General features: G+C 44.5%; 1 long non-coding RNA gene and 1 other non-coding gene across 2 annotated transcripts; both read right to left on the bottom strand.

Annotated features, from left to right (window-relative positions):
- Positions 1 to 2,672: 2,672 nt before the first annotated feature.
- LOC135386073 (uncharacterized) lies at positions 2,673 to 22,468 on the bottom strand. The gene is made up of 3 exons (XR_010420589.1): positions 22,288 to 22,468; positions 4,291 to 4,337; positions 2,673 to 3,056 (listed from the first exon to the last, which is right to left on the bottom strand). It is a non-coding gene; the product is annotated as an uncharacterized LOC135386073 (long non-coding RNA).
- Trnaa-ggc (transfer RNA alanine (anticodon GGC)) lies at positions 10,310 to 10,383 on the bottom strand. The gene has a single exon. It is a non-coding gene; the product is annotated as a tRNA-Ala (tRNA).

Raw genomic sequence — 22,468 nt, 5'->3', positions numbered from 1 at the left:
GTTCACATGGGCCAGACAGGCCGATGTGTGAACGACATGATGTGGAAGCATGCCAATTTCTTAAAACACATCCCAGCAACCGCAATTTCGCACGCGAAAATGTGTGAGACGAGATTATCTGAGGTATATACGCGACCGTGCGCTCCACTAAGAAGAGGGAGGGAGATACCTGAAGTCATCTCTATGAGAGATAATAGTGAGTTTTAGTGCATCGTACGCCATTGCCTTTGCGTACGTAAAGGATAGCGTGGTGGTCTCTTTATGATTTGCGCGTGCGCAGAATCAGCAAGCTATCCCATACGTACGCAAAGGCGATAGCGTACCAGAACCAATGGCAGCATGCATGACTCAGAATCTTATCAGTTGATTGGGCGCGGTAGACTCGGAAGACACGTTATCAACGGACTACTAACACTCACTAATAGCGACCGCCATTAGTGAGTGTTAGTGAGTGTCGCTATTAGAGAGTTTTAGCGTATCGTACGCTATCGCCTTTGCGTACGTAGGGGATAGCGTAGTGGTTCTGCGCAGTGCGCGAAGCTCTCTTTATGTTTTGCGCGTGCGCATAAGCACCAACGCGATTCCTTACGTACGCAAAGGCGATATCGTACGATCCACTAAAACTCACTATTATCACTAATAGCGACAGCTACATAAAAAGACCGCTATCGGTAGTACGGAATAGGCTGCCGCGTCTACCGCACCCTATCAACAGATGAGATTCCGAGTCAAGCTCTCTGTCAAGCTCAGCACTGCCTAGCGCTCGGAAATTGCTAGGTCGGCGCCCGTGCTGGATCACAACACCGTTGCCACACCAACATGAGTGCCAGGAATCTAGTGGTTTTAGTCGCTTTAGACCACGCTAGGGGCATCGCGATCGCTCTTCTTCGGGTTCCGTCGTCTACTAACCCATGTGGACTTCGACGTTTGGGCCAAAGAGGGCCCTGGCCACCCTCGCGGCGCGGATGTGACGACACCGGATATAGTTGGGCAATCCGCTGCCTGGTCGCTTGGAGGCCAGGCGGAAGAAGTATTAACTCGCAACTTCAATGCGCTTGGAAACCTCCACACGAGAGAACACACGAGATTGCTACGTTTTGACCAAGCGAACCCAGTTGCTCGAAATCTGGCAAATAAAAAAGAAAAAAAACCTGCCAGGAAATGTCCACTCGAATTCGCCATAATACTCGGTAATGTCAGCCTCGCGTCTCTCGAGTTAACAGCAACTTAACTGGAATAGTCCAAGGGCTGTGTGCACGACTGTGCACCTATATCTATAGGGTGAAGCGGGGGCATAAAATGAATGGTTGTTGGTAAAGTGCATTTCAGTTGGAAGAAGGCGTGTGTGTGGGGGGGGGGGGGGGGGGGGGTGTTAGTGTTTGTAGTGCCGGCACCCTGAGACAGCTGGACTTTCAATGATTGAGGCGTTGATTTCTTCCTTTAAGATAGTCATCTATGTCGATGTTAAAACTTGCAGTCTAATCCACAACCTTGGCAGCTTAATCCACAAGTGCGCTTCGTGTCCCGTCATGCTATATATTTCTACAAAGTTTAGCTTTGACTGGTCAACAAGTTGAATCTCTGGTGTATCATGCGTCATAGATGTTCGGGCAGGAGGGTACAGTAGCGATGCACTTACCAGAAGCCCGAGGGTGCCACGATCTTCATCTAGAGCACTGCCCGTTCTCAGGCTTGCCCGAAAGCCTGACCGCCATTTTGTAAGGGAGCTCAGCCCTGCGTGTCGGGTCCGGGCGTCATTTTTACCGGATATGGACCGGCTTGGGCACGTGCTATAGACTGTAAGTCCGGCCATCGAAATGGGAACGTGTTCCGATGAAGGGCGGCTGGGCTTGCTTCCAAAAAGTGTGGGGAAAAGAAAAATAACGCTCACACAAATAAACGGTGACCTGAGCATTGGAGGGGTACATCAGCGGAAAAGTGCGAACAGCGGAGGAATGAGAAGCATTCCTCCGCCGTCCTAACAATAGACCAACTAACCGATTAATTCGTCGATTAAATGCACCAACTCATTGATTAAAAATTCTTAGTCGGTGCACGAGCCCCAATGAATATCGTTGCGTTGTCTCTTTTGCCATAAACCATGTGCAGGAGACTGTAGCTGACGAAAACTGCAGTATAGGTCATTGGTTGGGTGTTGGGGATTCTTAAATGTTGTGTAGGTCTTAATTGTACAATCAGCCTCTGTAATTTACGTTATGAAACTATGGTTAACCATGCTTGTGGTTGTGGAGGGTGAAGATGACGCTGGAGGTAGCTTGCCGTTAGCATCATGAGTATGAAAAACATGTCTAATATGCTTAGCCTTATCCAGTTGACCTGCCGAAATGACCCTGTGGCCATAGAAAATCTTCGTGCTCAGAAAGGGGTGTGTACCGTAGACATATAGGGACCTTGTCCTGGGCAAGTCATGGGGTCATAGGTATCGAGGTATAGGGATGGGACCTTGACGAGGACCAAGAATACGGCGCGTGCAGTACCCCGTATTCACCTATGAGATCTATGGATTGGGTATCTGACTTGAATACTTTTTGTATGACCAAAATCGACCGACATGATCCCTTTGGAGCTTAAATAAACTTGAGAGGCCATAGGCGCGTTTGCTCGTGCCGGCTCTTTATTTCGAGAGAACGTCAGGCCATCAAGATGCACAATGTACTTCAATGTTCATTGTGTGCACGCTTTTGTTTCGCGCGTTCCTTCCTTCCTTTCGTTTGTAATCAACACGTTCAGCAATTTGTTCAGTGGGGTGAAACATTGACCATGTATACAGTACTTTACAATTACACACGAACGAAACAGTATACCCTTGGGCACAACCACGCCGTGTCCGTGCCATGCAGCGCTGTAGTTTTTCTGTGTGTGCGGGGGCTTTAGGATATAGCAGGGCGAGCCTCTCCTCATCAGTCTCTCGCCCTCTCTCCTGAGCGGCGTCGGGATCTCATCACTGGCGGCTCTTCTGAGGAGCCGCTGCCGGTCGTCCCTGTCAGTGTGATGTTATCGGACTCCCTCCCCGAGGAATGCAATTCGACATCTGTCTGCAAAGAAGCACACATGAACACTAAGTTGCTTTCACATAATGAGCCGTGGGCGGAGCTTTTGGAAAAGACGAAAAAACGTGAGCACTGGCTCCAATTGGCCGCTCGTTATATTGGTGTCTCCCTTTCCGTTGAAAGAGGCAGTATGTTCCAAAGTTTTGAATGCATAATCGAACTTATTAGGTGAGATTTTTGAGTGGTGATGGGAGAGGGACTCTCGTCTACTAGCAGCAGCGCCACTGTTCAATGGTGCGGAGAGACGGTGAACTCAGAGGGAAAACAAACAGGTACACGTATACGATAGAACAAATAAAGTCGTAGATTACCTACGTAAAAAAAATTTCGACTCATCATGAAAGGTCGTATACACACCTAATACAGTTTTCGACCCTCTTCGACTGACCGTTACATTTTGCTTTTCTTTAGTATGAGTAAGATATGAGTAATAATAGTACAAGCATGTGCTAAGTTTTCTCTGGGGTTTGGAACCCGGAGTGCATGGGTTGGGCTCATTCTATCAGCTGGGCAGCTCTTTAGCAGTCACCATTCCACAATATTGATCCCTGAGTGCCGCATTACCTGCCAGAATCGGTAATATCCCTGAAACATCTCTGAAGCTTTCAATCCAATATTACAAATTTGTTTTGACTGTGAGCATGTTTCATTTTCCCCTGCCTTTTTCCTTTTCCTTGCGTTGTGCCCATTCCAGATTTTTGCTTCTCCACGGGCTTTCTCTACTTATTAAGGGCCTAATGCATTAATCTAAACGAACAACGACCGCACAAAACAGCACAGAGGAAAACATCAGTATTCTACACACGCCCACAGCCTTATTCGTGAAGTGATGCACGACTCCTTATGGATGAAAGCATTGGGTGTGCCTTACATCGTTGCAGGGGAGCTCATTTTGCAACACATACACGCTTTAATATACTGATATTAGACACAACAACGGCGCAGTCGAGAAGACTGAAATATTTTATTGTCCTCTTCGCACGCGTAAACGTTTTCAAGAACGCTGATCGCAGACAAAATACAGACCCGTTGCTGTAAAAACGCCGTAAACTCGGACGGCGCGCGCGCGAACTACGGGAGTAACTACGAGTACGCCATGTTTATGGCCGGGTCACTATGTACGGAAAATGCATATGGTAATGCATACCGCACGCGGTTTTCATCCATTTCCATTTTAATGCGACACGCTCGTATCTGAAGTATGCATTGGTGAGCTCACCCATATATGCTGGTGTCTTGCGTGTGTACTCCAATCCCAGGCAGTATCTGCGGAAAACAAATAAAAAACTTACATTTCATGTGGATTATATGTTTATATTGAAGTAACGCAATTATGTATCTATATGCCTGCAAACTAAACAGCAGGTCCAATAAGCGTTCATAACAATGTCGGATAGTGAACAACGACAACAACCAGAACTTCACTACTGTGAGATGATGAATGAGGAGTTTCATCGCTAGGGGCGATACTCTACCCCATTGCTGGTGGTGATGCGGGGAATTAAATAATGAGCCCCTTCACAATAATGATCGAAGTCCTATGCCTTGTGAATAGTGAATAGCGAACTTGCGAGTAGAGAACCTGAGAAGTTTTTTTTTTTTTTTTTTGGCGAGGGGGATGAAAATTTGTTAGGAGTAGCAGAACACGTCCGGGAATTTCTCCATCTTTTTTTTTTCATTGGGAACAAACAAATAAGAAAGTCGAACTTTCACAGACTCGTAATAATACAAGTAAGTGCAAGTCGAAGCTTCAGTTTATTAAATTTCCCCTATCATAATATTTTCACTGAGCAAATAAGGTACCGTATTTTCACGCGTATTAGCCGCGGCTTATACGCAATTTATTTTTTTCGCGGACGCTCTGCGGCTTATCTGTGGGTGCGGCTTATCTGGTGACTATTTTTCCCTGGTACTTTCCCCATACCCCGGGTTAAACGAAAGGGCCGACAGTGCCTAATGTTTTTCGGAACAGGACCGCCCTGCCAGTGCACGAACAATACCGAACAGGGGCGGGACCACTCCACATTCGAGTGGACGAACCCGTCAATCCTCGAAAAACACGCAACAAGGGCACAATCCGATCTTAGTAGAACACTATAACTGACCTCCTTTGTTACACATCATGCCGACACCGGAATGTGGACAGGGTTTATGGCCTTCCCTACGGTCTCCTTTGTCGGCAGACCCACAGGAAGGGTTCAATACACCTGACATCGGGATAAAACGTGGTCAGCTAAGCGTCAGTTCTCATTTGACGAGAGCAGCAACATTCGTGGACACGGGCACGGCAGTTTGAGGTGAGGCATGGCTCCAACGCTGAGGCACAGCCACGACAGCGGCTTCAAAGTAAAAGTCGTCGACTTCGCGGACAAGTACGGGAACAGGGCAGCTGGCAGGGAGTACGGCGCTGACAAGCGTTGAGCGTCTCTGTTGATTTTGTATGTGCATCACTGGTTTAGCGCACAAAGCAGTCGCGTCGTATTACCCGCGGCTTATCTGCGAGTGCGGCTTATCTGCAAAAACATTTTCAAAATGTATCTAAAAACGAGTCCTGCGGCTTATCTGCGGTGCGGCTAATACGCGTGAAAATACGGTAAATGATATGTCGTGCTCTAGTAGCCCACGTAGCCTGTATATATATATATAAGTAAAATAATAAGGCATGGACGACAGATTACAGGAAAGTTAACAAAAACTAATTTACTCGATGAGTAGTTTAACACATTGATTATAAAAGAACGGTCGACGTTTCGACAGTGGCACTGTCTTCGTCAGGACCGTTAATCCTGGACAGTTGATCCTGACAGGACAGGGCAGTTTGGTCCTGGCTGACAGGACAGTTGGTCCTCACGAAGACAGTGCCACTGTCGAACGTTGGTCGACCGTACTTTTATAATCTATCTGTTAAATTAACCATTGAATAAATTAGTTTTTGTTAACTTTCCTGTAATCTGTCGTCCACTGATCGTCTGATATATTAACCTCTTTAACCTATATATATACAGGGTGTTCAAAATTAAGCTTTCACGAGCGCTACGCAAACACAGCGATGACAGGAAACCGGATGATAACTTTACGCTACTTGTGTAAGAAACAGGTGCTGCTAATTATGTAGCACCTGTTTCTTACTCAAGGAACAGAAAAAATCGCACCAGTTTTCTTTTGTTCGCCTATTTATAAAGTGCTAGTGAAAGCTTAATTTTGAACACCCTGTATGTAGTACTCTACTGACTATACAAAAATACCCCTCTCTTAGCAGCCCAGGGTGGTTACTGGGGTTGTTCAACATTTCATCGCCCCGCGACTGTTCTTTAAAGTACGTGTGGCACACATGCCACGGACAACCTTCACATTTGATTTACTTGAACCCTAGCTTGTTGGATTTGGCTTGTGTTATTTGCAGACGCTATCATCGTATAAAAACAACTGAGACCCACGTTATAGGATGGTTTCGCCCTTCTAATTTAACTGGTTTGTGTCACACAAAAGTTGACGTCTTCGCATCAAACGGCCTCATAATGGTAGCAGACCGTATGCTACATTTCGTGCCAACATAACTCCAGTGCGTTCTGGTTTATTATTTGCTGGGGTATTTGTACGAATTTTTTTCATATACATACATATTTTACAGCGTTATCTTGGTAGATCCAACCACGTGTAGGTCTGTCCGTAGCTTTGATAAGACCACCTAACGGTAACGTCGCGACCTAAAATTCACCACCAACGATGGCCCTGCAAAGCTGCCGCGTTCGTCACAGCACTCAAAATGCAACAAATTATTTCCGTATCGGTACATATGTACGTGTATATTTTATACAGACACACATATTTTGCCTGCTTCTATGTTTTCCTTCTTGCTTTTTTTTTTTTTTTTTCAGTATCCTCTAAACTGCAGAATCTCTCGAAATATACATACAAATATCCAGATATCAAAAGGCAACCATATAAATGTAAGGCTTTCCTACACGCAACAAGGTAGGTGCTCCGTAACTTTTCATGAACATAAGAAGAACAAGAAACTCGCGTAAAAAGTGTCCCTTTGTTCTTTAATACCCTAGAATGTAGTTTACACCATCAGATTGTGCAACTGAATTAAGCTTCCAAGTAAATCGCCGTGAATAAACCTGTAGTGTAGTGTGTGTGTCGTCTCAAACCTTTACGGGTATCGCTTTCTTTTTACCGCACCCTTTCTGCAGATAGTCACTCGGCCAATTTGCGGTGTCATTACAACGGGGTGCTTCGCCTTCGATATCAATAAGTCACAAGATATGACAGCCTTTCTCGCATCCCTGTTTCTTTGTAGCCAAGTGAAGGCGTGGAGATTATCCGCCAGTTCCTCCTCTTGATGCAGCTGCTAACTTCCCTGCTTGTTTCCATGGCTGAAGGATTTATTGAAAGCGGCGTCCCTTTCCCTCTTCTCGCGGCACACCGGGATCCAGACTATGGGGGGCGCATCGTTGGCGCCATGTCTGCCGCCGGTCGATCGCATCGCGCGGCGAAGAGCTGCGATTATGCATTCCTCTTCAATTGCGGGATTTTTCCCCCATACATTCGTACCTGTATCGTTTATGATGCACAGAGTTTTATTTATATTCACACACAATTACAAGATCACGCACACCTATTCAAAGAATAAGAGCTGATCCTGAAAAAACGAAAAAAATACTATGAAGGCAACATTTCGTTGAGTTGAACAACGAAGAAAAATACGGAAAAACAGACACTACACACAAACGAGACTGAATGCGTCTCGTTTGAGTCCTGAGACTGAGTGTCGTTTGTGTAGTGTCTGTTTTTCTGTATTTTTCTTCGTTCCTCCAACTCAAGGAAATGTTGCCGTCGTGTCCAGCTCGCTTGCACACTTTTCATCTGTTCCTTCAGGAGAACTTTTGATTCTCCAAAATTTCAGCGAACTTTGGTTATCTTTGTGTTTGTTTTGTTGCATTTCATCGTTGTTGTTTTTTCCCTTCTTCTTGCCAAATTCAAATGAGTTTCGTGAAAAAAAAACGAATTTCTAAATCAGCGTGCCGTCGGCATTAAAATGGGTACTACCTCTTTTGCGACCTTCAGTGGACACCTTTTAGAAAAAAATCTGCCACGGAAGAAGGTCATTTGTTGCAGTAATGAATTGGTTTCGGTTCACATATTTTTGTTGCGGCTGGTCGCGGTGAAGCGCAAGAGGACACTCTTCCACTCCCTTATGTACCAATGAATTACGTCCCTACACCAATGAATTTTGTCTTTTTACGCTTTCGCCGCGACCAGCCGTGACAAAAATACGGTAACTGGAACCAATTAATTATTCCAACAAATGACCCGCTTCGGTAACAGAGTTTTCTCTAAAAGGTGTCCACTGAAGGTCCTAAAAGGGGTAGTACCCATTTTAATGCCGAGGGCGCCCTGCTTTAGAAATTGTTTTTTCACGAAACTCATCTGTATCTTTATTTAAATAATTAGTGCCTCCCACTCATTCATACGGTGCGCTGCTTGAAGGTGGTATCGGACAGATAATTGCGGAAAAGAAATTTCTTCGATTGGTGCACCCGTTCACGAATTACTTAGCCGGGGGGGGGGATATGTTTGTTATATATCAAAGAAATAAGAGGGAAAGGTTAGCCACCACTTAGCCGGGGTATTTAACTGAAGGTATATAGCATTGCTCGTTGGTGTCTAAACTGCAATGATGCTCGTACGCACATGTTGTATGTAACACCGGATAAGTATTCAATAATATCATAGTTATTTGACTCTTGTTACTTAATCCGGAAAAAAAATCCGAAAACATAAATAAATAAACAAAACGAAAGACTCCTGCATTCTTGCAGTGGTGCACGAGAACTGTTGATGGAGTTGTCGGCGAAAAAAATAATAGGGAGCGATTGAATTGGTCACAGTCTGCTGCTTCCGCTACTGGAAATAAATCTATAATAAAACTTACTTGAACCCAATCTCAACAAGGGATACCTTTTCCTTCGTTTACATAAAACTAAGGTTCTGCGGTGAGGCCGTCTTACTTGTGCAATATTTTTGGAAAACGAATATATCATAAATTTTGCCGTCACCTTAATGCATTTGACGCTGGTCAGTATATTTTTACGTCCTGTGGGATATTAGGAGCGCAGGATAGGAGACAAAGAAAGCAAAGAAGGCACCGGCAAACCGCGCAGAATCGAGTGGAGGAGGCAGAAACGAAGGTTGTCGAGTGTTTGCCAAAAACTGCAGCCGCTCCATTACAGCTCAACCCACTGCGCTGTAATGGCAACTATAATGAATCACGTAAACGACCCATTGCGCATGCCGTACCCTTCTTATCTAAATTAAATCTCACACGATAATAGCTCGCAGAGTATAAGGCAGAGAACGGTTTACACACAACGTTCGGCCAAACTGAGGCCCAGCTTACCCCGGACGTGTATTAGGGCGCCGAAAGTGCGAAAATTGAGATATCGTAAATCTGTCCCACTAAGTTTCTCTCGTGATTCCTTTCTTCTTTATACTCTTCTAGACGGCTGTATGGATGTAGGGAAGGCTGAAGCAGGGCGCTGTTGGTTTTGCTTTCTGTTGTGTGTATTGGCAATGGAAGAGGCAGATCATTGGACTGGCCGGGCGATAAAGTACACGCCCAAGGAGATGGCGGTGTCATAACTGCTGCCTGCAGCTCGTAAATCAGCGGACGCTGGCGAGCGAAGGCGACGCCACAGGACGGCAGGAACACTTTGCTTGATGCGGGAAGACTATCACGATATACTTTTGGTATACGGAGTGCATGGAGTCGTTGAGGGGGGGGACATGATATTGCTACCGCACATCTTTAAGTTCAGAATTATTGAAATTTATTTAACCGACATAAGCTGCCTTTAAATAGCTGCGTTTACTTGGGCGCTGGACCAATGCTTTGCCTACCACCAGTGCTATATCGATTATATTTTCAGTAGAGAGTTTCACAGCACGGCTGGAAAGTGCATACGGAATATTGCGAAACTTGGTGATCAATAAGAAAGGAAGTAATGTCTTGTTTCGACACGTCATAAGTTCTGGAGCAGCTGTATACCCCAGCGCCTACTTCTCTGATGCTCATTCGTACTAAGCAGATACGGATTATAATAACACTTTACTGAAAAAAGGTGCCCGCCACTGGCGAACGCCTAAACAATAGTACATAAGTACAGGTTTCCTATGTAAGAATGTTTTTCTTTTTTTTTAACTGAAAGCCGTCGTCGAAAGTCGTCGAAAAAGCCAGCCAGCGGCGGGACTCGAACCACGCTCCTTTCGATCGCCCGTCGAGTGCGCTAACCAATTGCGCTACGCTGGCATCTGCCTCCCGACGACTTGCCAACGCGCTTGTTCATTCAACTAACGGGACACGCATTCGTATAGGAGAGAATGTGACTAGACCGAGTGCGTGTCCCGGTAGTTGAATGAGGCCCCTGAGTAAGCAGTCCGAGAGCAGATGTCAGCGTAGCGTAATTGGTTAACGTGCTCGACCGGCAATCGAGAGGTGTGTGGTTTGAGCCCCGCCACTGTCTAGCTTTTTCGACGATGGCTATATTTCAAAAGAACAGAACGACAATGATCACTCATAACAGTTTAATAAGGGCAAGCGAGAACACTTAACTATTTATACATACATACATACGTATTATAGTACATACGTCGAGTTGGTCGTGGGCCATAAAAACTGCAATAATAATAATAATCATCATCATCATCACAAATCTTCGCCGTAGCGCTCCCCGCTACCCCTGATACGAAAGGCTTCCATAATTTCCTTTCCTAAAGTGTTCCTAAGTGGTAAAAGTGGTTCCATGGTCGTAAAGTGTTAAAACTTTGTATAAAAAAACTGTGCTCACTAATCTTTATTACACTGTTGTCAGTGCGCATATAGTGCGTGTGTCTGTCTGTTTGTATGTTGTTCTGTTCTTTGTCTTGTGTTTTTAGTGCCTGTGTTCTAAACGCATCAAATGTTGGGTAACCAGTTCCTCAGGTGGAACTTTACCAAGTATGGTTTTCCCGCGGACGGCTCCTGAGTGGTTCGTCCGTGTTCAGTGTCTGGGTGAAGTGCCCAACGTCGTCCCAAACGCACATAGTAGGCCAAAAAGAAGGTCATAGATGATGGATATACAAATAACATTTATGGACAAGAAACGCGTATTTGACACAGTGAAAACGGAAAGCAATGAATGGCGAAGCACGATGAAATGTATACTACATGTTCTCCTGGGTCTTCCTTTCTCTAAGGACACACACACACACACAAAGAATATCGCTGATGGTGTCGCAAAACACAAAACTTAGCGGACGTTGCTTTAATGGAGTATCTTCGGTGGTCGTGGAGCTTCTGAAACAGCTCGCCGTTGTCGGTCTCATAGAGGTGAGCAAGTCACGACTAACGCTCTGAGGAATGTGCGTCCTGGGCCGACTTCTAAGGGAACTGTGCCGACATGTGTCTGAAAGTGTTTGAGGAAAACCAGGAAAAAACCCAAACAGCACAGCCAACACCGGGTATATCCCACAGTCTCGACGTGACATGGCCAGGGCGCTAACCACTGAGCCACGCGACCTGATAAGTATCTTCGGTCCTTCTCATGTACGAGCCCAATTCTGTGCAATCAGCTCCACCTTAGGAAATGCGTGAACCTCGCGCAAATAACCCACGATTCAGTACTAAAACTGCGACGTATATAGTCACCCATCTGCAGCATCACGTCATCCCGGCTTATCACTTAGGCTTTACGAAGTGCCACAGTCTTCTCAAGTGTAAAAAAAAAAGAAAAGGCTTCACACCTTAAAACCATTGAGCCTGCCTGTAAAAACGGACCAAGCGTTGATACTATATGGAACATCTGCTACCTTTTTCCTTTTCACTCACATGCACACAAGGACAGACAACGAATCTCGTATAATCCCCCGTTTGCCCTCGAAAAATCTGAGAAGAATCACTAGAACGTCATGTTCGACGCGTTTCGAAACCTCCATAAAAATCGCTGATCCTTTCAAACCAAAAAACATGTGTACTGACACGACACACATACACGGAAAATGTGCTATCTTTAATCTCCCGTAATAAGCACCGAATCCGTTGGTTTCCTAAGGCCGGACTGGTTAAAAGGCACAAATCCCGTGAGGAGGGAGGTCCAGATACTCGCACGAAGTACAAAGGAGAAGACCTTGACAGGGCCATATTTAACGGATGTTCTCATGCCGGTTCCGAAACAACCCATTGTCACCTCTTCCATCGTTATTTTATAGGCTACGGCTCGAGGGGTGCTTTCCTTAAAGATCCGCGAACAGACGCCATCTATTTGCCATTTCTCCAGTGCTACAAGAGTTCCTAAGAAGAAAAGGATCAAGGTCCCCGTCAAGCCACCTGGAAGATGTCGGCAAATTTTTGTTTGTTTTTTTAGCCTTGCGCGATATATAGGGGCGGCCGAAGAGCAAAGTCAGGAAACCAGCACAGAAGAAAGAAAATATCAGTGCAGCGAAGGAACCGAGCGAAAGCGACACCCAAGCACTTATGCAGGGCACGCCAGATTAATATGCCTCCCAAACGTTTTTTTTTCTTCTTCTTCCTGTTGCACAGTTCTGCAAGCGCATATGGAATTTTGTTTAGATCTCAGAATGGCGACAACCTTCTTTGAAGCAGGGCTTTCACAGTCGTTTTCTACTTGGTATGCTATGATTGGTTCCCCGGCCCAGCCTAAGCAGGTCCCCCGCTGGTGGGGAACGACAAGTACAAAAACGATACCAAAGTATGGGTTGCTCTCTGGGTGAGCTTAGAGGGTGAGGGAGAACAGATGATGGGGCAGGACCCTTCAATGCGGTTGCTTTGAAAAGGAAGCTCTATGGCTACGCTTCGAGTCGAAACCACGTGATCAGAACGTCTGCATGCTCGCCTGCCGAAGATCAGCAGGAAACGGTCACACACACCTCAGCTCGACTGATACCTTGCTTGCGCTTACTTTTTCTCGGTGCATTCTTTCTTTTCTTTTAAGTAGAACCAATTTTGAGATCCGCTATACGAGCCGGTTGCGCTGTCGTTTGTAATACACGACGTCAGAAAATCCCATAGTGCTTAGCGCCGCTTTGAACCGTGGAACTTGTGTTATCCGAAATTCTGTTTGTATTTTATCTCAAAACTGTTTCGATTCCTCCTCTCTCGGGCCCATTGTGCACGACGTATCAAGGTCAGCGAAAACTAAACGTCAAGGGCCATTCTCCCTTCCCCCATGACAGTAAGCGCCCAGGATGCAACGCGTGCGCAAGGAGCACTGGAGATCCCTGAAATCGACTATTGAGATGTATCCGTACCTGCTTTTTCGGAGCGGCGCTTCAGAAATCTCAGCATTAGACATAGACATGCCGAGGCTGTCTTGTACTCATAGGCTCGCTTATCTGATGGGGCAAATGGTCGGCAGTACGTTATCGATTTAGAAAAGTGCGTTTCGTGGAGGATTTCATTTTTCTTCTTTTTTTTTTCCTTTTCCTTTCTTTATTCTTTCGTTCATTATCTTGTCGCGTTACTCAGCCCTGGTCGAACGTGGCGCTGCCTTCTTTTTCGTTATTTATTTATTGATTTCGTTTCTCTTCTGTCTTAGTTTAGGGGGAATGTTCTGCTGTAAGTAGTTGGGTTTTACGTAGCTCGTAGGTGGAAGTTGCAGATTATGCAAGAAAACTGATTGTCACTATCATGAGGAAAATAAGTCGTTACCTTAATCACCGCAACGGCGAGAGCGTTACAGAGAACAAGTAGGCAGAATTTCAGGAAATAATGCACTCTAATTCACCAGGTGCTCTTCTCCACCCTCTCCCTTCTGCTACAATATGCTATGAGAACAGCGCTTCGCCCTATTCAGTAGCTCGTGTTTTTCCTCTTCCATCGACGATGCCAAAGAACCATAATACATAATAGAAGCAATGCCTTAAACGGAGCAACAGGGCATTCATGTCGTGCACCATAACGGCGCAGCCACATCAAACTTATGAACTATCCACAATTAATCCATTGAAAATGTAATAGAAAGGTTGTGGGGTGTAACTGCTCACCGTATATAATCGGCCTCGCAAGGCAAGCAACGTCAAAAAGGATAAGTGAGTTGTTTGCTCCGTACTTTAAGCAATGACTACGGAGTCCTGTGGTTTCCAAAAATAAAACAGAAAACGATAGATGCGGCAACAACTCACAGTATAACGCTCACTGCATGCACTATATGCTGTACAAGTACACCGCATTTGAGGTTACATTTCGAAACTAACAACTGAGAAAACGTATGTAGTTCTAGGTCGACGTCTACCTCGTAGTCAGTTACTGCGGTATAGCTTCAAGGAAGCGCTGCAAACAAACTGAACGCGGAGCCCAGGACCTGCGCATTTCTGTTTTGTAACGCGCGTGAATATGTTTATTGCCTTACATATAACAACAACAAGAAATAAATCGTGACTATGACCTGGGTTAATTCACCACTGGAGAGCAGTACACTATATACCCCATTACACGACTTAAATATAGTACTTTCTCGATCAAAGAAAAATAACACTTAATGGAATATGTTTACGTGGTGTTTTACCAGGTTCAATCCATGTTGTTGTTCGTTGTTTTTCTTTTTTTGAGTGTGTGTGTGTGGAGATTCGCAACGAATTTTGAGGGGGGGGGGGGGTTGTGTTAAGATTACACATGGGAATGCCTTTTGTTATTGCTCCACGTGCTACTACTGTGTTGCAATTGGTTCTTTGCCTTGTGTAATGTATATATTTGTCTCCTTCCATTAAACTTTTTGCTTATAGTTGCGAGTCAGCAGGTCTTCTGCCGTTTATGTTTTAACCCGCTTGTCTGCGTGCCTTGCTGCAGTTCCACTTAAGAATGGGGGGCGATCATCGAAGACTAAGCGTGTCTGAAAATAGATACATATATATGGCGGTTCGTTAGCCTACTAAATCGCACAGTGAAAGCCTCTGTCTGGAGAAAATCTTCACCGTTGAGTTCCCATGGCAACTGTGTCGTTTTGGGGCATCGATCGATATCGGGCGTCGCCATTGGATGACGCCATGGCCTATGAGGCGGAACCCTCCTTTCTTGTGTCGGTGTCCCTTCACTTCGTGTATTGAGCGCCTCATTTCTTCGTTTGACTTTCCGGGGACATTAAGCCCCAATTTAGTGTCTCTTTACTGAATATCATCGCTTCTTTTTCTTCTCATAGATCGACGCTTGAACTGTTTACAAAACGACTGGAGAAAGACAAACTCAGTAGCATTTGAAAAGTATAATACGAGGTGTACAAACGGTGTGCTTGTTTCATTCTTGCTGTAAGGGAGCGTTATCGTCATCATCATTAGCAGCAGCAGCAGCATGGTCATTTCCTGTATGTAGGCTATGACGCCTTCTATTACATGAGGTGTGCTGTCGTACGCAAAACACCATTCCTTTTCCTGTTCTTTTTTCTTTTTTTATTCGCACATTTTCACCCGGAGGAAAACGCTTCGAAAATCGAAACCTAGTGTTCGGTCAACGCTATGCTATACTCTTTCCACTTTGCCAAGAGGCATTACCGCAATATATGTTTTAGCTTCAGGATGTTTTTAAAGTAAGCCGGCTGCATTCTCGTATAGCCAAGAAATGAAGAGCGCACGTGTCGTTTACCTCCTTCCCATGAAGTATAAACATGCATTACGGTAGTTGCACAATTCGAATCGACTTGTGGTGACTGGACTACGCAATACAAATGCAGTGAATGGAGGTCATAGTATGCTGTCCAAGAAACAGTGGAATCATAAACACAACGAAGGAGTCGTGCCGCATCTCAATCACGCAGTCCAATAACTCAGTATAGCATGGAAACAAGCCAAGTGAAGAGAAGCTCCACCAGTTATGGACAAAGATAAATTGCAATGTCGGGAATGTCCAGGACTTTTTTTTAATGCAACATCGGCACTATCGTCTATAAGATGCCATCGAAAGGGTTTTCAGTTAGTTTGTTATGAGTTATTGTGCCACGTAATAGAACAGGAAACGTCACTTTAGTCACTGGGGTTATTTAAAACAGAGCAAGATCATTATCTCCTTTTCAGCATTATCTTTCACTCAACGCTTGAGGAAGCTTAGTTATCCGTGCGCCATAAAAACCCGAATCATCATCATCATCATCATCAAGAACAACATCGACATCACCATCGTCATCATCATCGACATCATCATCGACATCATCATCATCAACGCGCGCGGCGTCTATAGAGAAAGCAGCATGGACCCAGGTGATGCTATATGATATGATATGATATGATATGATGAGATTGCATGTATCACAGCTTTAGCTTTCCAGCGGTTTGATGTTGTTTATCGAAAGCGTTCGGGAATTGCGGAGATTGGCTCGAAGACGGTTTTTTATTATGATTATTTCGAGTCGGTTGTGTTGCGTTTTTTAGTGCCCACGTTCAGTTTGTATTAGTGCACAATTTCACCACCAGTTCACTCACATTCATGCTTTTCTTTTCGATTTTCTGTTACAGTGTGCGACATGAAGCGAAGAACTGAGTCTACATTGACTTCGCAACACAGAAAATATCTGCATTGTCTTCGCCATTTGTCATTCAGTAAAACATGAGTATACATATTGAGGTACGTCCCAGTGTGAAACTATTCCACCCGCACGGTTTGCTATAGAAGTTGCATAGGCACAAGAAGGTAGCAGGTAGCACGCAATAGCGAATCATGGATGGACCGATTAATGTTTGTGACCTCATAGCACTAAAAGCTGACTGCTCAGCGACCGCTTGGAATTGAAGGAGGAATGAAGGAAAAATTTATACATGAAGAATAAATAACATAAAGAGCAAAGGTAAATAACGAGTCAGACTACTGTTGCAAGTGCTTTCGAAACTAGTAAACAACAGCTTTATTTAAATGATGATGTATGCGAAACTATCAAGCGTCGAAGCCGAATAAGTTCTTGCTTCTCTGAGTTCCCCAAGCGTAAGAACGTGGTGTCTGCATCACTGTCCAGGAAATATTTGACTCGAGTGCCCGGAACACTAGACGCATGCCATGTGGCATGGACGACACTGCCCTAGAATTTGACGACACTGAAAGGCCAGAGCTGCCAAGTTATACTGATAAGCGTCAAAAGACTTCAAGGTAACGTTCACAGACAATTGGAACGATTCTGCATCCTCCTCTACATCACACACACAGCAGTTGGAGGAGGCCGGCCGGGTCACTGTGTATATAAGAGACATTCAGTTGAAAGCGCTACAACAGTGTCTCCATGGCGAATGATTATCTTTGCGAATAAGTGGATAACAAAAGCATGTAAACTTCAAACGTTCTTCGAAAACTTGAGTATACGCCATGCCTTACGTGTGCTGTTTAATGTTGCGCACCAATTGCGTGAGATGACGTCGTTACAAATATATGCAGTTTATTTGCCAGTCGCAATTGCAAAATAGATGTCCCCAGTCACGGCAGGGATATGTACACTCAACAAATTGTTCAAGCTTTTGCTGTTCACACAACACGAATGACCATGACTGCTCTTTAAAATCTAAACAATGCAGAGAAAACTAGCTTTTTCGTGTTGCGCGCGCAGTTCAAAGGTTGACCATGTGGCTCATTCTCGTCGTATATTTGCAAGAGAAAGAGGGTTCGCCGGCTGTTGGACCGACCCTTCATCGCTCTCGCACGGTGCCCTCAATCAAGCGCAGTGCAGTTGTCAAACTGAAAATCCAAGAAAGCCCTCCTTGTTATTTGCAACCTGGCATGTCAAGTTTCACCTTCACGTCTCCCTTTGTTCCAATCTTGGCTCAGCATGTTTTCTTCTCTGTACTTTTTTTCTTCTCTGGACTTTTTTTCTTCTCTGGACTTCTTTTCCCGAGGGGATAAGGACATGATCCTCATTAGCCACGACTCTGTACGGAAAAACGCAAAACAAAAAAGAAAAAAACCTGGCCAATTCTGGCATGAACAATTTATGACGTGCCCAGTTTCGCCGACGTGGAACAGAAGCCAAGCAAAGAAAAGACGAAGACAACAGAAAAGGCAAAGCCACACCCGGGCCTTTCGAAATAGTATTATGCTTCCCTCGCATTGGAAGCGACATCCTTGCCTGCACATCGTCTCTCTCCTGTCACCGTAAAGCCTCCCTCGCCTGGTAACCATAGCAACGGTTCCCCATAAGGGCGAAAAAATTCCTGGTTTCCCACTGGGAGCATCCACTAGAATCATCTGGGTGGGCATGCATGCATAAACTTCGGGGGTACATATCGATTTCGTGAGCTTCCAGGCTGATATACGCTCTCGGGCTGAGAACTACAGAAAAGAGCCAGCTTGGTAACGAAAACTTGTAAGAGTCGCGCGACTATATGTGATGCGGCTGGCAGGACACCAACGTACATAGACAAGTAAGAACTAGAACAAACAAAATCACCTTGAAGGTGGTGCAAATATTGCAGGAAAACATATCAAATTTGAACACACAAACAAATTGTCGTTATCTATTTCCAAAAGAACGGCCTGACGTTCTTCTGACGTTCTTGTTACGTGCATAGCGTATAATAATAGGTTTGTGAAACATACTTTTTTTCTAAGGTGTGGATCTCAATAAAACGCCGCAACGGTGCAGTGTAACACTGCATCTGTGCGTTCTATAATTGAACCACTGTATGCAATAAGGGGATAAGTCAATTTATCCCCTTTTTGCTATTTTTGCTGCAATGACATCTACATACCAGTATGTACGTGCCAAAGAAAATTTAGAACCCTATTGCAATTTATTGGCCCGCTACAGGAAGGTAAGAAATGGGAAATGCATGTATGTCAATGGGACGCACAATCAGATCAGGCCCCTTTTCTCGGTTTGGGATTTTTCGACTTATCCCGTTATTGCATACAGAGGTTCAATTATTGTGAAACGTGAGCACTTCGAGCCCACCTCGGACACTGGTAACATTTGGTCGTTCAGGCTCAAACGCAATTTAGTTTAAAAATTGGGTTTGTATGTGCATAGCGTCATGTGTCTGCCTTTATTGCCTGCGATGTCATTTTTATTTGTGATCACTCGGTTGGAATATCCGTGAGCACTGTGATGGGCTTTTTGTGGGCAGATTGGTGTGAGCCTTGGGCACAAGAGCGACACGTATTTCGAAAAGTGAGATCAAAGGATGCTGGACATCGAGCATGCTCGATGCTCCGTTTCCGAACGCGAACAACTAAATAACATTATCCCTCCTTCCCTCGATATAGCCCGCTCCAAGATGAAACAAAAATGAGATGGAGAGAAAGGTTGCCTATAACATCAATAATCGAAGACAAAACATGCCTACGTCTTAAATACTGCAGCAACTTGTGCCTGTTGGGTATTCATCATTAAAATCGGTGAAACAGTGCAATAATACTAAAAACGACCAGACACACTTCCAATCGAAGCGAATGTGGAATTCTATATGTGAATTTCGAAACCAAGCGACGTCTTTTGCAGACCGACTGCATTCGAATAGTGTCGAAGCTGAACCGAAAAGGCCACAAGAGAGGGTATTCAACGAACTAAGTGCTGCTCATACGAAGATCCGAATGCATATAGTTTACGTACAGGCATTTTCTTGCATATTTAGTGCATCTGCTGTTAAATAGGAACACGTTACATAAATAATAATAGGCGCAAGAAACGCAATATGCATAAAAAAAGCAAGAAAATAGAGGAAACAAATTAAAACTTATGTATCTATAGGAATAAATGAGGGGGGGTGGATGTGTTTATTATATTATAAAAAAGGAGGGAAAGGTTAGAGTGAGCTACGGCGGCTTGCTATTACCAGCAAAGAAATAAAAAATGAAAAACATAGTTAAAAAAGTGGAGTGAAAGAAAGTGATACAGTTATAAAACGAAAGAATACTCAAGCAAGACCCTGTGGCAACGTGATGCAAATTAGATTGCGTTCCACCGCATGATCTTGGGCTGGGAAAAGGGTCCTATTATTATTGGCATTTCCTGGGTCTGACCCCGTTGTGAACTATGCAGAGGCAACGCAAAACTAATGATATATATTGGTAAACACCACTCGTCTTCGAAATATGACCACCTCACCAGTTCTCTTCCGCGGCTTCTGTTTATTTTCCCCCTTCAAATATTTTTCTTTATTGTTACTTCTTTTTCTCCGGCGCAAGTAATCAATCGCTTGTGGGTATATATTTGGAAGCGGATTCGAAAATACACCAGCACGTTGATGGGGAAGCGTTTCTGGTTTCCGTCTTTCTATATGTGAGTTCATACTCGCCCCTGTGGGCGAATGTCACTTGTCACCGCGCCCCGGGTTTGGTGGTCCCTCTGAGCTGCGGGACAGCTGTATTGGGCGCTCGTCCATCATTGGCCTCAGCTGGCCCCGACCTGCGTTGATGAGACGCGGTATAGAGGAAAGGCATGCATGTGAGAGGCGCTCATCTCCTCCTCTGCCCTCTCGCAGGTCTTAGACCTTTCACAGTATTGATCTTGGGCTTATACTCCGAGGCTCTGTAACCTACAACTCCCGTCAACCTTAATAATAACAATGGAAAAATTCGGTCTCGTTTCCGAGCGCGATAACAGTCACCCTGGGGGCACTGGGGGAATGTTAAATGAACAAAATCCTTGCGTTAAACTAACAGAATAATTGAACCTCTGTATGCAATAAGGGGATAAGTCCATTTATCCCCTTTTTACTATTTTTGCTGTAATGACATACCAGTATGTACCCTCCAAAGAAAATTTGCGTCCGCATTGCTATTTATGAACCCGCTACGGGACGGTAAAAAACGGGAAATGCATGCATGTCAATGGGACCGGCCGTCAGATCGGGCCCCTTTTCTCGGTTTGGGAATTTTCGACTTATCCTCTTATTGCATACAGAGGTTCAATTTTGATTCAACTAAGATTTCCTCATATCCCCAAGGGTTGCTGTAATCGCGCTCGGGAACGAGACCACATTTTTCCGGTGTTATTAAGGTTGACGGGAGGTGTACAATGCAGTTTTTGCATGCCGGCATACCAAGGGTCAGGTGGAATGCGAGACGTTGCAGTTGAACCATGATGCATTCAGGAGGAGTGAAAGACAGACCTCGGAAGACGTACAAGATACGCATACATGCGTGTAAAAGTTTGCTGGCTTTATAAAAACGTCTGTGGCGCCATAATGTGTTCTACAGTGTAATATGAGTGAGCCATTCATATTGCTACGAAATCGAAGTGAAGTGTAATTATTCCTTATTGTTTTATTGATTATATAAACCGTAAGAAAAGTTGTATGGCGAAGATTAACAAGAGCGGAAAACGAGGACTAAACTCAGTAAGGCTATAACCACGCAATTAAGAATAATAATAACTCGTTGAGTTTAATATTCACTCCCCAATCATGATCATAAAATAAAGTTGTTGTTTTTGATCACTTTTGAATTTTAACAGTTCAAGAGTTGCCCGTTGCATATAATATGACACGCAAAAGTATCAATACAAACCTGTGTCATACATGACGCTAGAGAATAAATAACGGCAATTAGAACTTAGGCTTATATCGTGAACCGTTAAATATAATTCACCTAAAATGACGGCCGATGAGGAACGTCACGCTTCGTGCTGTAATTGTTGTTATGTCTGACAACCTGTTAATTTAAAAGTACGATTTACAGAAAAGGTCAATTTTGTGCCCAACTGCACAAAAAGGGCGCGCACTATTTAAAAAGTACCGTATCATGCGAAACAATATCGGTGTTGCTGTATTGTACTGAGATGACATGAGGATAACAAAGGCGGTGTTTCAACAGGAACAACCGTGATCACATTGCCGTTAACATCAATAGCTTCTTTTTTTTTTTTTTTTTTTTTTTCATTGGTGACGTATAACTGCGCCTTGCAATGGCGAGGCACCGCCTGGACATTTTGTGCCTGCCTACTGTACGTAGGAAAAGGTTATTACACACGTTTAGGGCTGCTGTCGAAATGCAAATTTGCAAGGTAAAAGGAATCTGCCTCGATATTTCGAATTGAAAGCCTCAGATCGTGAGGCACCGATATTTCGAAAAGATGTAGAACATGAAGAATCCCTGTTCGAAATATCGGTAGCTCCCGATCCGGGGCTTTTGCTTCAATCTACCATTACGTGATTCCTGGATTTTCCGCTTTTCGATATTTACATTCAAAGTCGCTCGTGTATTTATCGCTACATACCGAACTCGCCAAGTTCGCGAGACGCATACACTTACACGAAAGATGAGGCACGGCTCCCGCTCTCGAAACGTACCTTGCAATGGTTATAAAACAGCAACGCAACATCGCAGTGCAGCTACATTTAAGTATGCTAGCGATGACGAATGCAAAGCCACAAACATTTCTTGTCAGGTTAACGGTACGAAAGGGTCTCAACGCGTTCTCCCCACGCACTGG

This window comes from Ornithodoros turicata, chromosome 2, assembly GCF_037126465.1.
Source record: "Ornithodoros turicata isolate Travis chromosome 2, ASM3712646v1, whole genome shotgun sequence".
Taxonomy (NCBI): Eukaryota; Metazoa; Arthropoda; class Arachnida; order Ixodida; family Argasidae; genus Ornithodoros; species Ornithodoros turicata.
The sequence above is the reverse complement of the archived record's forward strand: the minus strand, read 5'-3'. Positions and strand labels throughout refer to the sequence as shown.